The sequence below is a fragment of the Neofelis nebulosa genome, chromosome 10, assembly GCF_028018385.1.
Source record: "Neofelis nebulosa isolate mNeoNeb1 chromosome 10, mNeoNeb1.pri, whole genome shotgun sequence".
Classification (NCBI taxonomy): Eukaryota; Metazoa; Chordata; class Mammalia; order Carnivora; family Felidae; genus Neofelis; species Neofelis nebulosa.
In genome coordinates this window covers 77069019-77087722 of record NC_080791.1, presented here as the reverse complement: position 1 = coordinate 77087722, position 18704 = coordinate 77069019, and the positions used below count along the sequence as shown (strand labels likewise).

General features: G+C 38.8%; 1 protein-coding gene across 2 annotated transcripts in view; it reads right to left on the bottom strand.

Annotated features, from left to right (window-relative positions):
• The window catches only part of NELL1 (neural EGFL like 1), an 891388-nt gene that overhangs the window by 20302 nt on the left and 852382 nt on the right, over positions 1-18704 (bottom strand). The window lies entirely within an intron of this gene.

Below are 18704 nucleotides of genomic sequence, written 5' to 3'. Positions count from 1 at the left end.
TGAGTTTTCTTATTTGTGACAATCTTTACACGATTTAAAGATATCAGTCATTTGTTTATCATAGTCTTGTACTCCACTGGTCAATCTAGTGCTATGTCCTTCAAATATCCTTCAGATGATCCTTCTGTGCACAAGGTTTTTTTGAACACTAGGTATTATAAATGTTAACAATGACATTTAAGACATTGTCCTTATGAAGGTGACAAGGAGAAACACTAGAAGAACATATAGATAACTATTGTTAGTCATCTGATCAGGAAGTTTAATCCCTATAGTAAGTTAAAATAAGAACATTATAGATTGGGGTGCTTGGGTGGCTCAGTTGGTTAAGCGTCCGACTTAGGCTCAGGTCATGATCTCACGGTTTGTGAGTTCAAGTCCCGTATTGGGGTTTCTGCTGTCAGTTCAGAGCCCACTTCAAATCCTCTCTTCCCTAATCTCTGCCCCTCCCCCCGACTCTCTCTTTCAAAAATAAACAAACGTAAAAAAAAAAGAACAGTATGAATTAACTTACTCTACTTCCTAAATTTCATGTTAAATATGTATAGGTTGTGGGCATTTGGTTAAGGGTTATGAGCTAAATTAAAGAAAAAATAATTTTAAGTGGCATTTTCTCCTAAAGTACTCAAAGCAATAGTGCTTAAAGGCATAATATATATTTACTGTTAGTGCTTTATACTTATATAGTGTGTCAAAGTTTTTTGAAGCTTTTCCAGGAGTTATGCCATGCAATTGCAAAGATGGAAATAGTTACTTTTGTTTTACAAAATAAGAAACTAAGGCACAGAGATGAATAAGTGGTCACACATCTAGTACCACGTTGAAGCAAAGGTGGTATCCTGGGCCTTCTAACACATGCTCTAGAGCTCTTTTCTGAACCAACTCAAGGTCTAGAGTCATCTTTCAGAATACTAGAATGTTCTGTGGTTTTATCTACTTTCAACTATTAACCCTCTAGATATTGCAACCCACTTCCAAGCATAAGATCTTATATGGATCCTCTTTAGTATCCTTACTTGACATTCTGAGAATTACATAATTACTCAAAGTTCTCTATAATTTTGCAACTACTCTGACTTAAAAATAATGAGAAATAAATGACCTATCTTCTATTACTGACTGCATGCACTGTTGGAAAATTTGGCTTCACAGTAAAGGTACAAAGTAGAAAATGTTACGGAGTTCAAATACTTTATTCCAAGATTTATTTTTGTCCTTGTCTCATTAAATGTAGTCTCGGTCAAGACATTTAGTTAATTAACAACGATTCCTCTTTTTGTTGTTGTTGCTAAGTTTATTTATTTATTTTGAGACAGACAAGCACACAAGCAGGGGAGGGGCAGAGAGAGAGGGGGTTGGAGGATCTGAAGCGGGCTCTGCATTGACAGCAGAGAGCTCGATGAGGGGTTGGAATTCACAAACCATGAGATCATGACCTGAGCCAGTCAGACACTTAACCGACTGAGCCACCCAGGCACCCCATGATTCCTCCTTTAAAAACTGTGGAAATGAACCCAAATTACAATACCCAGATTCCCAGTCAACTACAATCTGACCTCAGTTATGTCTTTACTGTTCCATTGTGTCCATGCTATTCTCCACACATTTGACCATATGGTGCTCCTACCTGGAAACCTTTCTTGTCTCCCAAGTCTTCTTCTTCTAACTCTTCTCAATTAAGAGTGGCATTGGATGTGGGAGTCAGGCGACCCATGTTTGAAAACAAGTTCTCAATTTAATTGAGTGCTTACTACATAAAAGGCATTTTACATATCACTGTATGTCCTTGGTCACATTATTTAGCCTCTCTGACACTTATTTATCCCCTGTTTAAAACAATACCCAATGAATTTCTGGTCTTTTAAAAATTGTAGATAACATAAGAACTCACATATTTCTTGATGTAAAGAATGTGGATATTTAAGACAAAGTTCAAGCCCTACCTCCTCAATTAAGCATCTCCCGATATTATGCCAATTCATGGAATTGGCATGTAATCAGTCACTTCCTTAAACTCCCACTGCAGTGACAACATTGGTGGTAGATCCTATCTTGGAACAATACTAAACTGATATGTTTGCATTATTCTCACTCCTTGGCTTTTGCTCAAAGTGGCAATGAAAATATTTGGTCTTACTCTTCTCTAATCACATATACACTCTAGTTTGGATGTCTGGGAGATACAGATAGAGAGTAACTTGATAGATAACACATGGAATCATAAAAAATATTCAGATTTCTCTGAACTCTGTGTTAACTCAAATCTTCACACCAGTCCCTGACTACTACATTAGCCTCCTATCTGGTCTCCCTGACTCCAGCGACTTCTCACTCTAATCCAATGATTTTCAATTGTGGGCTCAGTAGACACATTTGAGGAGCTCTTAACATGTACTGGTGCCTGGGCTCACTGCCACTAGAGACTGATTTAATTGGTGTATAAAGTAGGATCCAGATATTGGGGCTCTGTTCAGTCAGATGAGAATGACTGCTCTAAATACCTTCCGCAAGGGACTGGTGTTCTAAAAAGCAAATTTGTCCATATCACACCCCTGCTTACCATCTCTCAGTCGTCCTCTGATGTCTATAATAGATGATTTAAGCTCCCAGCATATAAGCCTTGATCTAACATTCCAGTTGTTAGCTTCTGTCTCTTCCCCTTTTTGTTCAAAAGCAATGGGTTATCCACAAAGAGTCCATGTTGTTTCCTCTATGCCTTTTCTCATTATGGGAGTACTCTCCCTCTCCCTTCTCTCCTTCCTCTTAGTCTGCATGGAATGGGTTGGTGTATAAATTAATTTACAAAGTAAGCAGTTCCCTTCCTATAATATCTTCATTCCTATGTCATGTTCAAAATCAAGATCAAGCATCACCATTCTTCATTCTGTGAAACAGTCACTATTGACTCTGTACTCTATATACAATGCTATCCTTGCATTTAGCTCTTACACACTTAATATATCCATCTCCATAGATAGATAGTGAGCTCACTGAGAACAAGGACTAAATCTTTTTTCCTTATTCTCTTCTCAGTGCCGAGTACAACAGAAAGTACTGTGGTTGTACAATGTTTTCACTTAACTTACTTAATCCGGGAAGTTTATAGACCATTACTATTATAAAGCCGATTTTACTAAAATTTGGTCTCTTGGGTGTTCAGAAAGCAGAGGACAGAACCACAACCTTCCCCTTCAGGGAACACATTTTATTGTTAAGTTTTCATCTGGGGAAGCCCATAAGTCTGGTTTATAGTATAATAAATATGGCAAAATAGTAACCACACTGAAACAGGAAGGCAACCTTCCCTCCTCCCTCCCCACTCCAGTTTCCTGTCAAATGCATGAGGACAAGGACAGAGGAAGGTCCATTAACAAAGCACTTCAGAAAATGTCTGGAAGAGTAATTTCAAGATTCCAACCAGTAGCTGCAAAAGAATATTTAACTTAAGGTCTTCTCTGAAATCCTCTCTAAATTGGCAATTAATGGCCAACTATAACATGCTTTTCTAACATTTAATTATTTTTTTCATTTACAAAGTTGTAAGCATATTGGCAGTGTTTCTCAATTAAGAAACCTGAGCATAAAGATGAACACACCTAGTGTGCGCAAAAAAACCCTGGATTTGCTTTTGCTGCTCCAAAATGAAAGGATTTTGCAGTTGAATATAGGACCATATTGTCTACAAAGTTCCATGTAATTGCTTTACTTATGACACAGAAATCTAATTCAGCTTCCATGCAATTTAACAGATTTATGGAAAGCCAGATGTTAGCAATTATGGAAACCAACATCATTCATATTCTTGGTAATACAGACCTGTTTGCTCTGCACAAAGCCAACTTAATCTATTATACATATCCCAAGGCATCCAAAGGGAGGAGGCACCCTATTTACATATTGCAACTGTTGTTCTCTGCTGAGCAAACACAAAGACATTCACCCATGATACTTACCAAAATCATCTGACAGGCCTCCAATGACAAAGAGGCAATGAAACAAAAATCAGGCAAAATATTCCACACTCAAATCTATAATCATTAAAGTGTACTTGTTTTTTCTTATTGTAAGTAATGGCTTTTTGTGATTTCCTTGTGTTTCTCCTTGTAAATTCATTATTTAAATATTCCATGCTCAGATGAGAATTTCCTCAATAAAATTCTATGGCTAAGCTTACATTAGAACTAATTTTCTTGCATTGACATTTTCACAATTTCTGAAAGCTGTTATTATTATACTCAGTTTTGCTTTTAAAAAAAGTCTGGTTGTGCCTAGTCAATCTGCTTTGTTCTTTAATTTGAGGTTCTTAGGTTATTTGGGCATGTAAGAAAACACAATTCAGAAATGTTTATATCAGCAGCAAACCAATCCCAACCTAGCCTCGAACAGTTTCCCTACCCTTCGAGAAAAATGGCTCTGCAGAAATTTTAATAGCATAACAACTGTAATGGTACCTGCCTCAGGAGCTAAAAGTTCTGCAGGTTGATTTCAGAGATCAAGAGAAACATTTTTGTCAGGGGTTTGGTAGCAGGTCAATTTTTTCATTATCCCATATTCCACTTTCTTGAATAACTTTCATATCCCATCTAGTCTTCCTTTCAAACTCAAAACAGGTGATGTGTCAGAAAACAAAATTTAACCTGGGGTTTGAATATCCAGCTGTGTGTGTTCTGACTTGGAAATCATTACCAGACATTAATAGCTTGGAAATGAGAACAGAGCTTGGGGGTTTATTAATGATGGACCAGATAGAGCGCAGCTGCCTCTCCCATAGCTAAAGTAACATTGCCTCTTTTACAGTGGCAGTGAGAAAATGACAGGGAAAAATATACACACTGCACATCAGCAAAATTAAGTGGAAAACAAACAAACAAACAAACAAAATACAAAACAGGAAATCCAAGGTCTGAAGTGGCTTGCAAAATACAAGGGTAATGAAATTTTAACCTGCACAGAAAGTTTCAGGTCCCAAACTAGAACACAGACTATTAAAGATGGGGTTGATACACATTGGAACCATCAGAAGAGCTCCATCAGCATGAAGAGGGATTAAACTCATGTCAGTTTAATGAAACATGAGGGGTTCAGCCTGAAAAGGTAAAGACTAAAAGAAAAGTAAGCTACAACTTGGTCTCTTTGAGATGCTGTTATGTACCTCTTGGGAAGAAGTTCCAACGTCCCTCCAGTGTTAACTCCTCTTTGTTCCAGCCTCCTCCAGGAAGAAACCCTTTCCTACAGTGTGTCTCTTACCATCAGTGTGTAATTCTGTTACTCTCCAATGAGTCCTCCCTTTTTCCTTTAACTGAGCAGACCCTCTCTTTAAGCAAAGGAAAAAGAAAAACACCTTGTTTGGGCTCACCCTTTCCTAAGCCATTCCCTAGATCCAGTCTTTTTTTCCTCAGTGTCCACCATTAGCAGCTACCTGCATTTACACATCTTCACCCTCTCCTAAATGTTTGCAAGCTTCCATGTGACCGTCTCTTTGAAGCCTAAATCCTGAAGTTTCTCACAACTCTTAGTTTGCAAAATCATCACCCTTTAATAAATTATAATATTTGTTATATTATAACAACTCCAAATTATGGAAAGAGCCTAAATGTCCTTCAACTGATGAATGGATAAAGAAATTGTGGTTTATATACACAATGGAATACTACTTGGCAACGAGAAAGAATGAAATATGGCCTTTTGTAGAAACTTGGATGGAGCTGGAGAGTGTTATGCTAAGTGAAATAAGTCATACAGAGAAAGATACCATCTGTTTTCACTCTTATCTGGATCCTGAGAAACTTAACAGAAGACCATGGGGGAGGGGAAGGAAAAAAAAAGAGGTTAGAGAGGGAGGGAGCCAAAACATAACAGACTCTTAAAAACTGAGAACAAACTGAAGGTTGATGGGGGGGTGGGAGGGAGGGGAAAGTGGGTGATGGGCATTGAGGAGGGCACCTGTTGGGATGATCACTGGGTGTTGTATGGAAACCAATTTGACAATAAATTTCATTTTTAAAAAAATTTAAAAATGAAAAAAAAATGTTACAATATTTGTTATTTCAGTCTAAATGCTCTCTTCTTGACCCTTGTGGGGTATGACAGTGCTCTATTCATCTTCTTACCTCTTTATTCCTCCAATCACTAATCACCAATCATTAATTTACTAACTACAACTATATTTTTGAGCATCTACTCTTTCCTAGACATAGTGCTAGGGACTGGGGATAAAATAGGCAAATACAGATATGGTCCAACAAGTAAGGACCCTGTGTGGAGACGTCTCCAGTTTTTCTAAGGTTCCATCTCTGGTTGTTGCTTTCTTCCCCCTCAGAGGAAGCAGCATAACATACCAACGAAAAGCCTAAGTTTTGGAATCCAGAAGCTTTAGGTGCCAGTTAATGTGACCAGTTGTCCCAGTTGGCCTAGGACTGAGGGAGTCCCTGAGATAGGTGACTTTCAGTGCTAAACCTAGGAAAGTTCTAGGCAAATGGAGACAAATGAGTCACCTGCACCTTAGTCCCATCCCTGCAACTGTAGTAGATTTACCTAACATTTCTGAACCTTGGTCCTATCATTTGAAAAGTATGGATAAAAAAATACCTCCAGGGATAATCTGATAATTTGAGTAAGCATATAAGACAATGCTTATCATGTAGTAATTTCTCAAAAATGATTAGCTGCTATTATCATTGTTCTTGTTCATACTGTGTCTGTATTTTTCATCTTTCATAGCATTCATTTCATCTCACGAATTCCCTTGACCCATCTTTTCAGGATATACTCAAATCCTTACCACCAGTCCTGAGCTCTTTGTAAGCTGACACCTTCATCTGTTCACTGAGGATTTCCTCTTGAATTCTAAATTCTCACACAAATTCTCATGGATTTGATCAGTACATTGGCCAGCCAAAGCCAGAAATGCTAACACTCTAAGCTCTCCCTGAACCCTGATCAGTAAATCTGGTGTTAATATTCAGTGACTATTATTTTTTTTAATTTTTTTTAAGTTTATTTATTTTTGAGACAGGGAGAGACAGAGCATGAACGGGGGAGGGTCAGAGAGAGAGGGAGACACAGAATCGGAAGAGGCTCCAGGCTCTGAGCCATCAGCCTAGAGCCCGACGCGGGGCTCGAACTCACAGAACGCGAGATCGTGACCTGAGCTGAAGTCGGATGCCTAACCGACTGAGCCACCCAGGCGCCCCTCAGTGACTATTATTAAAAGGATATAGTTGTTTGGTTGTTTTTTTGTTGTTGTTGTTGTTTTTTTGACACTTGATGAAGGTGGCTTGGTCACAGACCACATTTATAGGCTGTGCAAATTTGGGTGTTCTAATGCAGATGGAGAAAACAATTCATTCTAGGTTAGAAAACAAGAGTAGCAAAAAAGCAGAATAGCTTCCTAAATTAACCAAGTTGGTTTACGTTCTGCCATGAATAACTCATGCTTCTTTACTTAGTGATTAAATGTGTTCAAAATCAATACGATTCTGGCCAGTGGCGAAAATAAAAAATCTATAAATATTGAAATACTTGCTATCCAGAGAGAATTTTACTGCATACAGAGGCTACAGTGCTGATGCCAGCAACCCTAGATTTCTGTTTTTATATATCTGCTTATAGGTGAGAGGGTGGGTTATGTTCTAGCGGCCTCTGCATCCCTGAGTGGAACAGTTATGTTCTACAAGTTGCTAAATGCCTAACACTGGGCCATACATGTTCTATTGTTATATTCATTTTATCGTGTAACAAAATTTCACCCTCAACTGAAAAAAATTACCCTCTTCCACTTTAATTTTATATTTCCTTTATGTTACCTTGTATGCAGAGCTGTGAACATACTTTTCTATCTTCCTTATTCATTCAGAAGGCATATTCTGGTCTTATGTATCTTTGTGTCTCCCACAGCATCTTTATAGGGTCTGTTTCTTACTAAGAAATGCATAAACATGTGTTAAATTTGAATCTGGTTGAGCTGTGATTTAAAAAAAAAAAACACCTTGTCCTTCAGGGACCTCCATTTTCTCTTTGGTAAAGTATAGGAGTTGTAGAAGGTATTTTCTGAGATCTTGTCCATTTCTAGATGGTATGATTACTTTTTCCTTTGTAGGACTGAGCCTCTAATTCCAGTGTTAGAATATGAGTGGTAATAGATGGAGAACAGGAAAGAGGAGAATGGAAGAACCCAGCTTCAGGAGGACAAAGAGATTTTTTAGAATTAAACAGTTTGCTTAGACAGTCAATATTTATTGAAACACCTGTCTCTCTTAATGAGTGTTTACAAGCAGGTGCCAAAGAGGGAAAGTAATGAAGAGACAAACATGTTTTTTCTGTCTGCATTGAAGCCTTGGACAATGTAATCCTTGGGGACAAATACACATGGGGAATCCAGGTGGGGTGAAACCGAAACTATTTTGACAAATCATTCTTTCAAACAAATTATCAGATGAGAAAGAATTTCTTCTGTCTTCTGTGCCAAGGGAAGATTTTAGGCACAGACAGGTTACAAAATAATTTCATTTACTACCAGAAACATCCTACATTTACATAGAATTCAAAGGTCAAAAAAAAAAAAAAAGAAAGAAAACAAAAAAAAGAAAAACACCCACCTGGGTGGCTCAGTCAGTTGACCGTCTGACTCTTGATTTTGGCTGAGGTCATGATCTCACAGTTCGTGAGTTTGAGCCCTATATTGGGCTCTGCACTGACAGCACAGATCTGCTTGGGATTCTCTCTCTTCCTCTCTCTCTTCCCCTCCCTAAAGTCACTCTCTCATTCTCAAAAATAAATAAATAAACAAACATTATAAAAACCAAACATTGTCAATGGTACAATTCTAAAACCAGATCTCAGTCTAAAGAACAAGAGGGTCAGATTACAGCACCTAAGAATTCAGAACCTTCTATGCCTATTATTTATTGTCTCCCTCTACCACTCTGGTTATTTTGATCCCTAACCTCTAGGAAGTTGTCAAGTTCTTCTAAAAACTCTTTTCCACTAGAAGGAGAGTTAGGACACTGATGAAGGATAACAATTCGGACAACTGTGCTAAGAAGGCCAGTATCTACTGAGAGAACCAACAAGCTAAAAATAAACCTTAATATCATCTCATGGTGTGTTTTCTTGGATGATCTCTTTTCTTGGATCTTCTTCCTCTCTTCATATTGCTTCTCCTAATCAACTGAATTAGTGAAAATAGATTTAGGGCTGCCTTCTATTTTGAAGGGAAATTCTCTGGAAGGATCTAGAAGGCATTTGGTGGAGTCAAGGGAAAATGAAACAAGGAGTAAAAGATTTCAGCCCACTCTACTCTAGGCTTTTAGGAGACAAGTTCTGTTTATTGTGATTTTTTTTCTGTGTTTTTTACCCTAAGGGAGGTAAAACTATAAAGACCAAAATTATGTTGGTTTCCAAGGAAAAGCAAAGGAGGCTACTGACATAGATTCTCTCTTTGAGCAAAGTCTCATCAGGCTCCTCTGAGCCCTCCTCTTGACTGGGCCTCAACCTTGGCCTATAAACACAGCAGACTCTCAGCACAAATTATTTTGTCCACCACATCCCTCCATGTTAAAACGTTTGAACAAAGAGTAGCATAGCTTTTACATGCAAGAGCGGATCATTAAGATCACGGCTCAACCCCCCCTTAGGTTCCTGCATGGGAAGGCTCACAGCTGCCCAGAAAGCTCCCTATTTATTTCAGCCAACACCTGTACATAGTATGGCACCTGTGTCCAGTCTCTGTGGAAGATTAGGGGCATAACTTCAACAAGAACTGGTTAATAAACCCAGATGGGATTCACCTGGACCAATGGCCTTTCCTGCTTTCTGTAAATTTCCCCTTCTCCTGGCTCTACTCAAGCCCCCACTATTCTCTCCACCCCAACTCCTTCAATCTCCTTTTCAAAAGCCCAGTGACCTTGCACAAATCCAAGTTGAGTTCAATTCATGCTGGACCTTCTTCCCTGCTGTAATAATTGTTATTGACTAAAATCTGTCCTTACCACTCAGTAAAGAAAGTATAAAGTTTTCTTTATACTTGACACCACTCAGGCTGCTAGAGGATAAACAAAATGAATTGTTGCAGTTCCTCTGTGGTCCAGCTCAGCTCCTCAGAGTAAGTAGCAATTAGGGACCAATGTCCTCATTCATAATAGAAATGATTTCTAAGTCCCTTTATTAATTTAGTTATTCAACAACTATTTATTGAGCACATAGGATAGGCCAGTAATTGTTCTAGGCATTGGGAATACTACAGAAAATAAAATAGAATTCTTGCTCCTGGGAATGTTAAATTTTAACAGGGTGAGGCAGATAATCTCTTCCGTGTATCTGACTCAGGGACCTGCAGAAGCTTTGGTGTCCCTGCCATCCCCAGGTACTTTTATTGCATTATTTATTTTTTTTTTAATTTTTTTTTCAACGTTTTTTATTTATTTTTGGGACAGAGAGAGACAGAGCATGAATGGGGGAGGGGCAGAGAGAGAGAGGGAGACACAGAATCGGAAACAGGCTCCAGGCTCCGAGCCATCAGCCCAGAGCCTGACGCGGGGCTCGAACTCACGGACCGCGAGATCGTGACCTGGCTGAAGTCGGACGCTTAACCGACTGTGCCACCCAGGCACCCCCTTTTATTGCATTATTAACACATCTTTGTGAAACAAAGATTTGTATCATTTTATTGTGTATAATAATTTACAATACTTATACCCATATTCTTCAACGCTTCAAAATCCTTTAAAATTCATGATTTAGTTCTTTAAAAAAAAAATGTAGAATGTTAGCCTTACCATCATCTCTACTCAAAAGATAATTGAACTGAGGGTCAAATAATCATTGCTTCTCAAATGTTTCTACCAAATTTACCTCTATGGCAGAACGGAATGACCACCCATTTCTCAGAATCCTGGACATACACAAAGGGGAAACAGTGAGTCTGAAATTATTTGAAGCTTAATGTTTTCTATTAGAAACTATTTTTGCCTGCCCCTCTATAGTCAGACTGTTTTGATAGATCATTTTTTTCTCAAACCACTGAGTAAAGATTCCTCTTTTAGATTGATGTACCTTCTCATGTAGCAGCATGCTTTCAGTGACAATTGTACCCCAGTATAAGAAGCACAGCAGAAGGCAACACATGGTCAAGTAACAACATGCATAGGGCCATATGGCCAGTAAGTTCCTGAGTCAGGATGCAAATACAGGCATCTTGACTTTAGGTCAGGCTTGTCATCATGTGGTAGGGTCTCCTCCCTAAGAAAAGAAAAGGGATAAAAAAAGCCAAAACCCTCAAGGCAACCTGGCTACACGGGTATGTGACATCTCTTACGACCTTGTAACATGAGACCATTTAATCAGACTGCAGGCTTGTGTGTTACCATATATGGGAGACAAAGAAGTAGAAAACATTAAAAAACTACACCACGTGGTATTCAGGGGTTCAGTTTTTCGGGTACAAACCTAACAGCCATGTTGGCACGAATAAAGTTGCTTCCTGGAAAGAGAAGCTTCAGTGTCACAATTCTCTGTGTGAGAATCCTGCTACAATCATAATATGGCGGGTTCCCAATTCTACAGAAAATGAATATAGTGATATCTTGCAAAGGCTAAATGGTCAGTTTCCAATACACCAACTGGTCCACAGATTCTCAAAGTATTAATTAATGCTCACTATATGTAAAAATTATTATTAAAAATAATAAAACAAGGACAGCAAGCTTCCTCTCTAAAAAAACATAATAGTTAATGGGACCAATTAGAATCCTCACCACCTACTCTAGTAATGTGGCTTACACTCCTCTCTGTTTCTTTTGCTGGGGCCATTATAATAGCATCTTAACTGTTTTCTCTGCTGATATCTCCTCAAACATTAACAACCTGATCATACCACTCTCTCATCTCAAGAATTTTTTTTAAGCAGGAAAATGACCCAGTTGGAGTTGTTACAAAGCAACCATCCAGGAATCTACAGAAAATTAAACCTGAACCCATATTCTATGTAGATATTGCCTCTAAACTGCTTCAATAAGTCACTTCACAACTTCTCAGCTGAGAAATTGTTACTTGCTGTGTGGTAGACCTCTGTGTTCTTCATTTTATCCTTCTATAAAATGGGGAATCATACCCCAATAGCAGGGTTGTTGTGAGAACTTTAGTACAAAATGTGATCACACAGTAGCTGTGTGTTAAGGATCATGATCAATAGACAGCTAATTCTGATGGCCTCGCTTTTCTCTGAAGAGACATTCCAAGCAAAAGGAATAGGAAGAGCAAAACCGCACAGGTGTGGAAAATCACAGTGATACACATATGAGAGAGGGTTTAAAATCGTGTGAGAAATACTACTTATTTACAGCTAAATATTTATAGCAATTTATACAGGTCAATAGTTCAACATTGAGAGACAGTGATATTGTGAAGTAAGATTCACAACTTTCAGCTCCTTAGCTTAGAAAACAAGACCCTTTATCATCTGGCTTCTAGCTCTATTTACAAGGCTCCTTTCTTGTTCCCCACCTACAACACACTCACATATATATCAAGTACTTTATCCACCCTGGAAATGTCACCATCCTTTGGACACATTTAGATCTCTTTCATGACTCTGTTCCAATCAGACTGCTATTCCTGCCTGGAAAACTTACTTTAATATCTACTCTTCCCTGGAAAAAATTCCTTCTTATCCTATAAACTTGGTGAAAAAAAAATTCTACTTTCTGTGAAAGATTCCTATGTACATTGCCATCCCCATATACCCTAACCCAAAAAACAATTTTTTTCCTACGATTCTTATTTTTATTTATTTATATACCTAACTGTTCGACAGTTCATCCTCCCCCAATTCCTGCCCCTTCCTATTTCCCAGTTTCAGACTAGAAGGGTGAAATGTGTGTCTCACTGTGTGCCTAAAACTTAGCACATGGACTAGCACAGACCAGACCCTCTCAACAGTTGCTCACTGAAAAGGTGAATGGTGATTTTTATGTTGACAGTGCTTTGTTTGGTTTGAGTATAATCGTTTAAAATTCCCTGCTCGTAAATCCAGAGGTAAATATTTCACAGCAGCATAAGTAATCTCAGACTAAAACAAACAATTCAATATTTATTTCAAAGAAGTCATAGATGCTGATCTCTGAGTTGTTGCACAGACATGATCTTTGGTTCTAAGACATCCAAGCCAGAAATTTCTGTGATGAAACAATTGTTTACATTGTGCTATAAGAGGCAGGAAGCTGACACCTACGTGTAATTAATTCAATATCAAAAAGTGTTCAGAAACCGAGAAAGGCAAGTGAACATCCCCTGAGATCAAACTGTAGATCCCCAGGTGAAAAACAACAAGAAGTTAAATCAGGGTGGTGACTGGAAACACCGAGGCTGGATCCTGGTATTTCAATGGTGGTTTTTACATGGCTGGGGGAAGATCTGTGACTCTAGTGAAAAATTATGGTTCCCCTTCCTCCAAAGGATTCATGTAGACACATATACACAAACTTGCATTCAGTTTCAGGGCATTCACATAGCCCTCTGAAGGCTTTCAATGAAACCTCCAAGACAGCGATTGTCAAACGTGAGTGGGCATCAGAATCAACTAAATGGGGCTTGTTAAAAAAAACAGATCACCAGCCCAGTCCCCAGACTTGCTGAGTTACTAAGGTTTGGGATGAGGTAGAAAGTTTTCATTTACAACAACTTTCCAGGCGATGCTGCTGCTACTGGTCTAAGGATCACACTTCTAGAACCACTGCCCTAAGCTACATGGAATTGAGTTCACAAAAAGAAATGTTAGGAAACTCTTTTTTAGGAATACTGCACTCATTTTGTTGTCACCCAGTTGAGACTATCAACTATTCAGGACAAAAGTAAAACAACAACAACAACAACAAAAACCCAAGTCATTTCAAACATACTAAAGATTTGGCACATTGCAAGCTTCAAGATTCTATGCAGGAGAAAATCAAAGTTGCCTCTACTATAACTTAATCTTTCCAAAAAAGGCCAAGTTCACAATGACAGGGAAGACTTAAAGAAAACTGGAACTGCACTGCAAAGCACCTTTTCAGGGAACACACCAGCCTTTTCCTTCTGTGTTACCCAACTGCCACTCCCTCCATACCAGGCCCCTGCATGCTCTGCACTCCTTACACGTTTCCCTTTGTCAGAACTCCCACTGGGCCTGTTCACGCAATGCAAAATTGTCCTCCATGGCCTCTGGAACCATGCGCCATCACTCTTTATGGCTCCAGAGTCTAAATAAGCACCAGGCATCTCAGTATTGCTTTTGAATTCCTGTGACCCAAGACATCACAGTACCAAGTCTTCATTTACCACAGTGTTAATGCAATCTTTTGGATGATTATTACCAAACAAGAGGTCAGGAGAGCAATATGAAAAGGAGATAAAATATCCATTCCAAAGTGAAATATGTTTATCAAAAATATAGAGGCTGGGACTATAGGGCTTAGGGGCAAACCAGCAATACCCCAATAAGCCTTTGGGAGATCACTCAATAGAGGAGAGTTCAGTGATTTCATTTTTAACGACCACAGTAAAAAAGAAAGTCATAGGCAAAAAGTCACATTCTTTACAACAAAACTCAATGACAGTATAAAAACTACAGGTACTTAAAGGACAAGTAGTATGCTCAATAACCTTTTGTTATAGAACTTGAAAAAAGCCCTCTTTTGAGCAGATCATTATTCAATGATACTGAATAAATGAGGTTTTCTGGAAATTCCTAAAGCAGGCTATTTTCATCCTTGAGTTTTCATTTAGTCTATTCTATAGAGTACCAAAACCACTTCAGGACACTAATGTCTAGTAAAGGCTCTGACAAGTCTTGCAGTTAGTACACCAGGTTAATTATATTTCATTTAGGATTTTCCAAATATATTTGCTACTAAAACCTTTCTTTGAAAAATACCCTAGCATTAGTGTCTAGCTGTAGACTTTGCTAAATGCTCTGCTTGAAGTGTTGCCCCACTTCTGTTTTAACCACTGATGCCAACTGTGGGGAGGAAAAAAAGAAGCTGCAGTAGTTAAAATCACTTTATTTCTTTATGCTAGGCAAAACCCAGACCCCAGTTAAAAAAAAAAGTATAGGGGCGCCTGGGTGGCGCAGTCGGTTAAGCGTCCGACTTCAGCCAGGTCACGATCTCGCGGTCCATGAGTTCGAGCCCCGCGTCAGGCTCTGGGCTGATGGCTCGGAGCCTGGAGCCTGTTTCCGATTCTGTGTCTCCCTCTCTCTCTGCCCCTCCCCCGTTCATGCTCTGTCTCTCTCTGTCCCAAAAATAAATAAAAAACGTTGAAAAAAAAATTAAAAAAAAGTATATATATATATATATCTCCTATAAGTAAGTATATATCCTATATATAAGTGTATATATATATTTATATAGTATACATATATATGTATATATACAAAATATATACAAAGTATATATATAAAAGTGTATATATATATATATATATATCCTATAAAGCACAGCCGTTCTTCCTAGTTCAATGCAGCTGGGGAAAGGAGGTAGCAAACCACTCAGGCCTCAGCAGCTGAGCCAAGGATGAGCTGGCTTGTTCACCTGCACTGCTACTGCTCTTCAGGTATGCCTGCCATTTGAACTCAGGAGCTTTTGATCCCCCCGACTGCAACTGGCCATCACGGAGCAATACTAGACCTTCCCCATAGCCTTGGGGCCAGCTCTGGGCAGAGGAGCATGTTGATGTATGCATGTGGCTTCTCAGATGGCCACCATCATTTGTTGAGATACATGAGGCTCTCCTGAATACACTGTCATGGAGTCAAATCTTAGTTTCTCATGTACACATGTGTAAAACAAACTAAATTTAAAAATCATGGACTTGATGTATCTGCAAGCATACAGTGAAAGAAGATGGTGTGATTATCTGAATGATCATCACTTAATCTAATCCTTTCATAAATTATCTTTAACTAATACACAATTGACTGGGGCAATTGGGGGAGCAGAAATAACATGGGCTCTTTCACACACGGCCAAGCTACCTGTGTTTCCCCTCACTTGCTACCTATTTCACAAAGGAGTTTTGGAGGTTAACTGGCACATGGTTGGCATTTGATAAATAAAAATATTAATGTTACCATTTGTGTAGCAAGACTTTAGCAGGCAATAAAGCAATATTTGGTTGCTTAATATTTCAAAAATATTAAACATGTAAACTCTTTGAAAAGATGTTGGTTAACACTGTCAGGAAAAAGAAAGCTACCAATAAATAGCTTTATGACTGTGAATAATTTATTGAATATGTCAGTGTGCCTCAGTTTGCCTATTATGCAGAGATTATATTTACCTGATAGAATTGTTTTGAGGATGAAATGAGTTAGAAAATATAAAGCTCTAAGAAAAGTGCCATCACATGAAGTTATCAAGTAATTTTAACTACTACTAATACACCAATACCTTCCCACCTTTCATGTGTAATTATCACCATGTGGTTACAGTGATGGTTCTCTCTGATCACTCTCTTTCCTAATTACCTATTTTATAGTTTTGACCACATAATTTTGCAGTTAATTATAACCTGTCTCAGAATGCTATTGGTTGTTTCATGTATGTTGGTTTTTATCTCCAACTTGGTGTTTTAAAGTTTCCTACGGGATGGAAAAAAAAAAAGTCCCTAAGAGATGGATTTTCTGCATCTTCCACATCACCTGTCTCAGTGCTAAGACCACTGCAGGCTCATTTTTTATGGATAGAAAATTTGTAACATTGGTATGCTTATAAAGGGTTTTGTTTGTTTAAATAGCTTATTTTCAACTTCTTCCTTCTTGCCCATGCGATCTTCACCTGGATGAGAAGTGAAGTTCCCTGGCTCCCCATATAACCAAGCACTGCTCCAAAGCACAAGTCCACAGTTGTTGTATCTGCTCTACGGCTGATCACAGCTGCTGTTAGGAAGGTATTTGAACATTGTCACCAAAAAGATACTAAATCGGGCCAAAGTGGCCTACAGAACAGACCCTCTAATTAGTTTGAGATCCTGTTAGAATAATTCCCGAAAATGTCTGGTTTTAGTCTGAAACTAAAGTGGAGAACAGTGCATAGGCCTGCTGTGTCAGCCCAGAAAGGCTAAAGGTGACCACGAACCTCAGGTTCATACCTGAGTTTAGTGCAATGAATTCTACTCTGACATCATTTTGTGAAGTATTTATCACCAAAACTTGAGTAGGTGCATTTACCTTTCCTGAGCAGCCTCTAGAATATATTCAATTTATCTTATGTGCTGATCTGCTCCAGGCTTACATATATATGTACGTATGGCTGGACTTGAAGGGGAGCAGGAAGCTTCCTGAGAGTCCAAAGGGACTCATTTTTCACTTGCTTTCACGTGACTCACATCTGCAATTGTGTGTTAAGATCCACTGTGAGGCCATGCTCAGGTATGCAGAATATCACTTCTATTAGAGGTTGGCAAATGTTCTTAACCTCTCCATCTTGCATCCTGACTATACCAATCTCTTTTTGTATCCATTCCCTACCCAGGTGCTATCTGCAACTGGTCTGTCAATTTGATCCATTTCGGTGACATGTGGCAATTTTTTGTCATGCAACTGAGGTCCTTAAGTCACAAACCACACTTCATACTGTTTCTAGCTAGAAACAGCTCCATGGGCCAGGTGGCATCTGCCTTTGGGAAGGCTCTTCAATAATAGAAAATCTATTATTTGGGGCGCCTGGGTGGCTTGGTCGGTTAAGCGTCCGACTTCGGCTCAGGTCATGAGGTCCGTGAGTTCGAGCCCCACGTCGGGCTCTGTGCTGACAGCTCAGAGCCTGGAGCCTGCTTCAGATTCTGTGTCTCCCTCTCTCTCTGACCCTCCCCCGTTCATGCTCTGTCTCTCTCTGTCTCAAAAATAAATAAACATTAAAAAAATTAAAAAAAAAAGAAAATCTATTATTTGGCTGAAAACCAAATCTAAAGTTTCTAAAGTTCTTTGGCAACAAATATCAATTTTGAAGTCAATGAGACCTCACTAAATACTAACAAGGAAGGGTGGGGTGTTGTTTAACTGAAAATACTTTCATATGCAAGGGGGGGGCATCCTTATTGTTTGCAAAGAGAGAAAATCCAATGACTATCCCAAGATTGGGGTGTATGCCTCTGTCTGAAGTCATCTTAGTCTGAAACAGCCTGGTCCACAACGATGCTTTTACCACCCTAGCATGCCTCTACTCTGAAATAGAAAAAAAAGCACATTTGAGCCTACTTTCTTAAGGATTTTTTAAAATGCAACTTTCTTTCATATTAGAACAATTTGTATAACTCATGTTTCCATTTTGGCTCTGGACACCAGGATAGTCATAAGCATCTTTGCTGACTTTGATGGTGACTAGAACTTCCTTATTTTTCAAATATTTTTATTTTAATAACTGTTGAATATGTTTTCTTTATATATAGAAGTAATTGCTTTTAAGAGGCAGAGGATAAATAAACGGAAAAATCAGTATAAGTCAGTTGAAAATCTATCCACCAGGGGCACCTGGGTGGCTCAGTTGGTTAAGCATCTGACTCTTGGTTTTGGCTCAGCTCATAATCTCATGGTTCCTGGGTTCGAGCCCCGCATCAGGCCCACACTAGTAGTGTGGAGCCTGCCTGGGATTCTCTGCCTCCCTCTCTCTCTCTGCCCCTACCCTGCTCTCTTTCTCTCTCAAAACAAATAAATGAACATTAAAAAAAAAATCTAT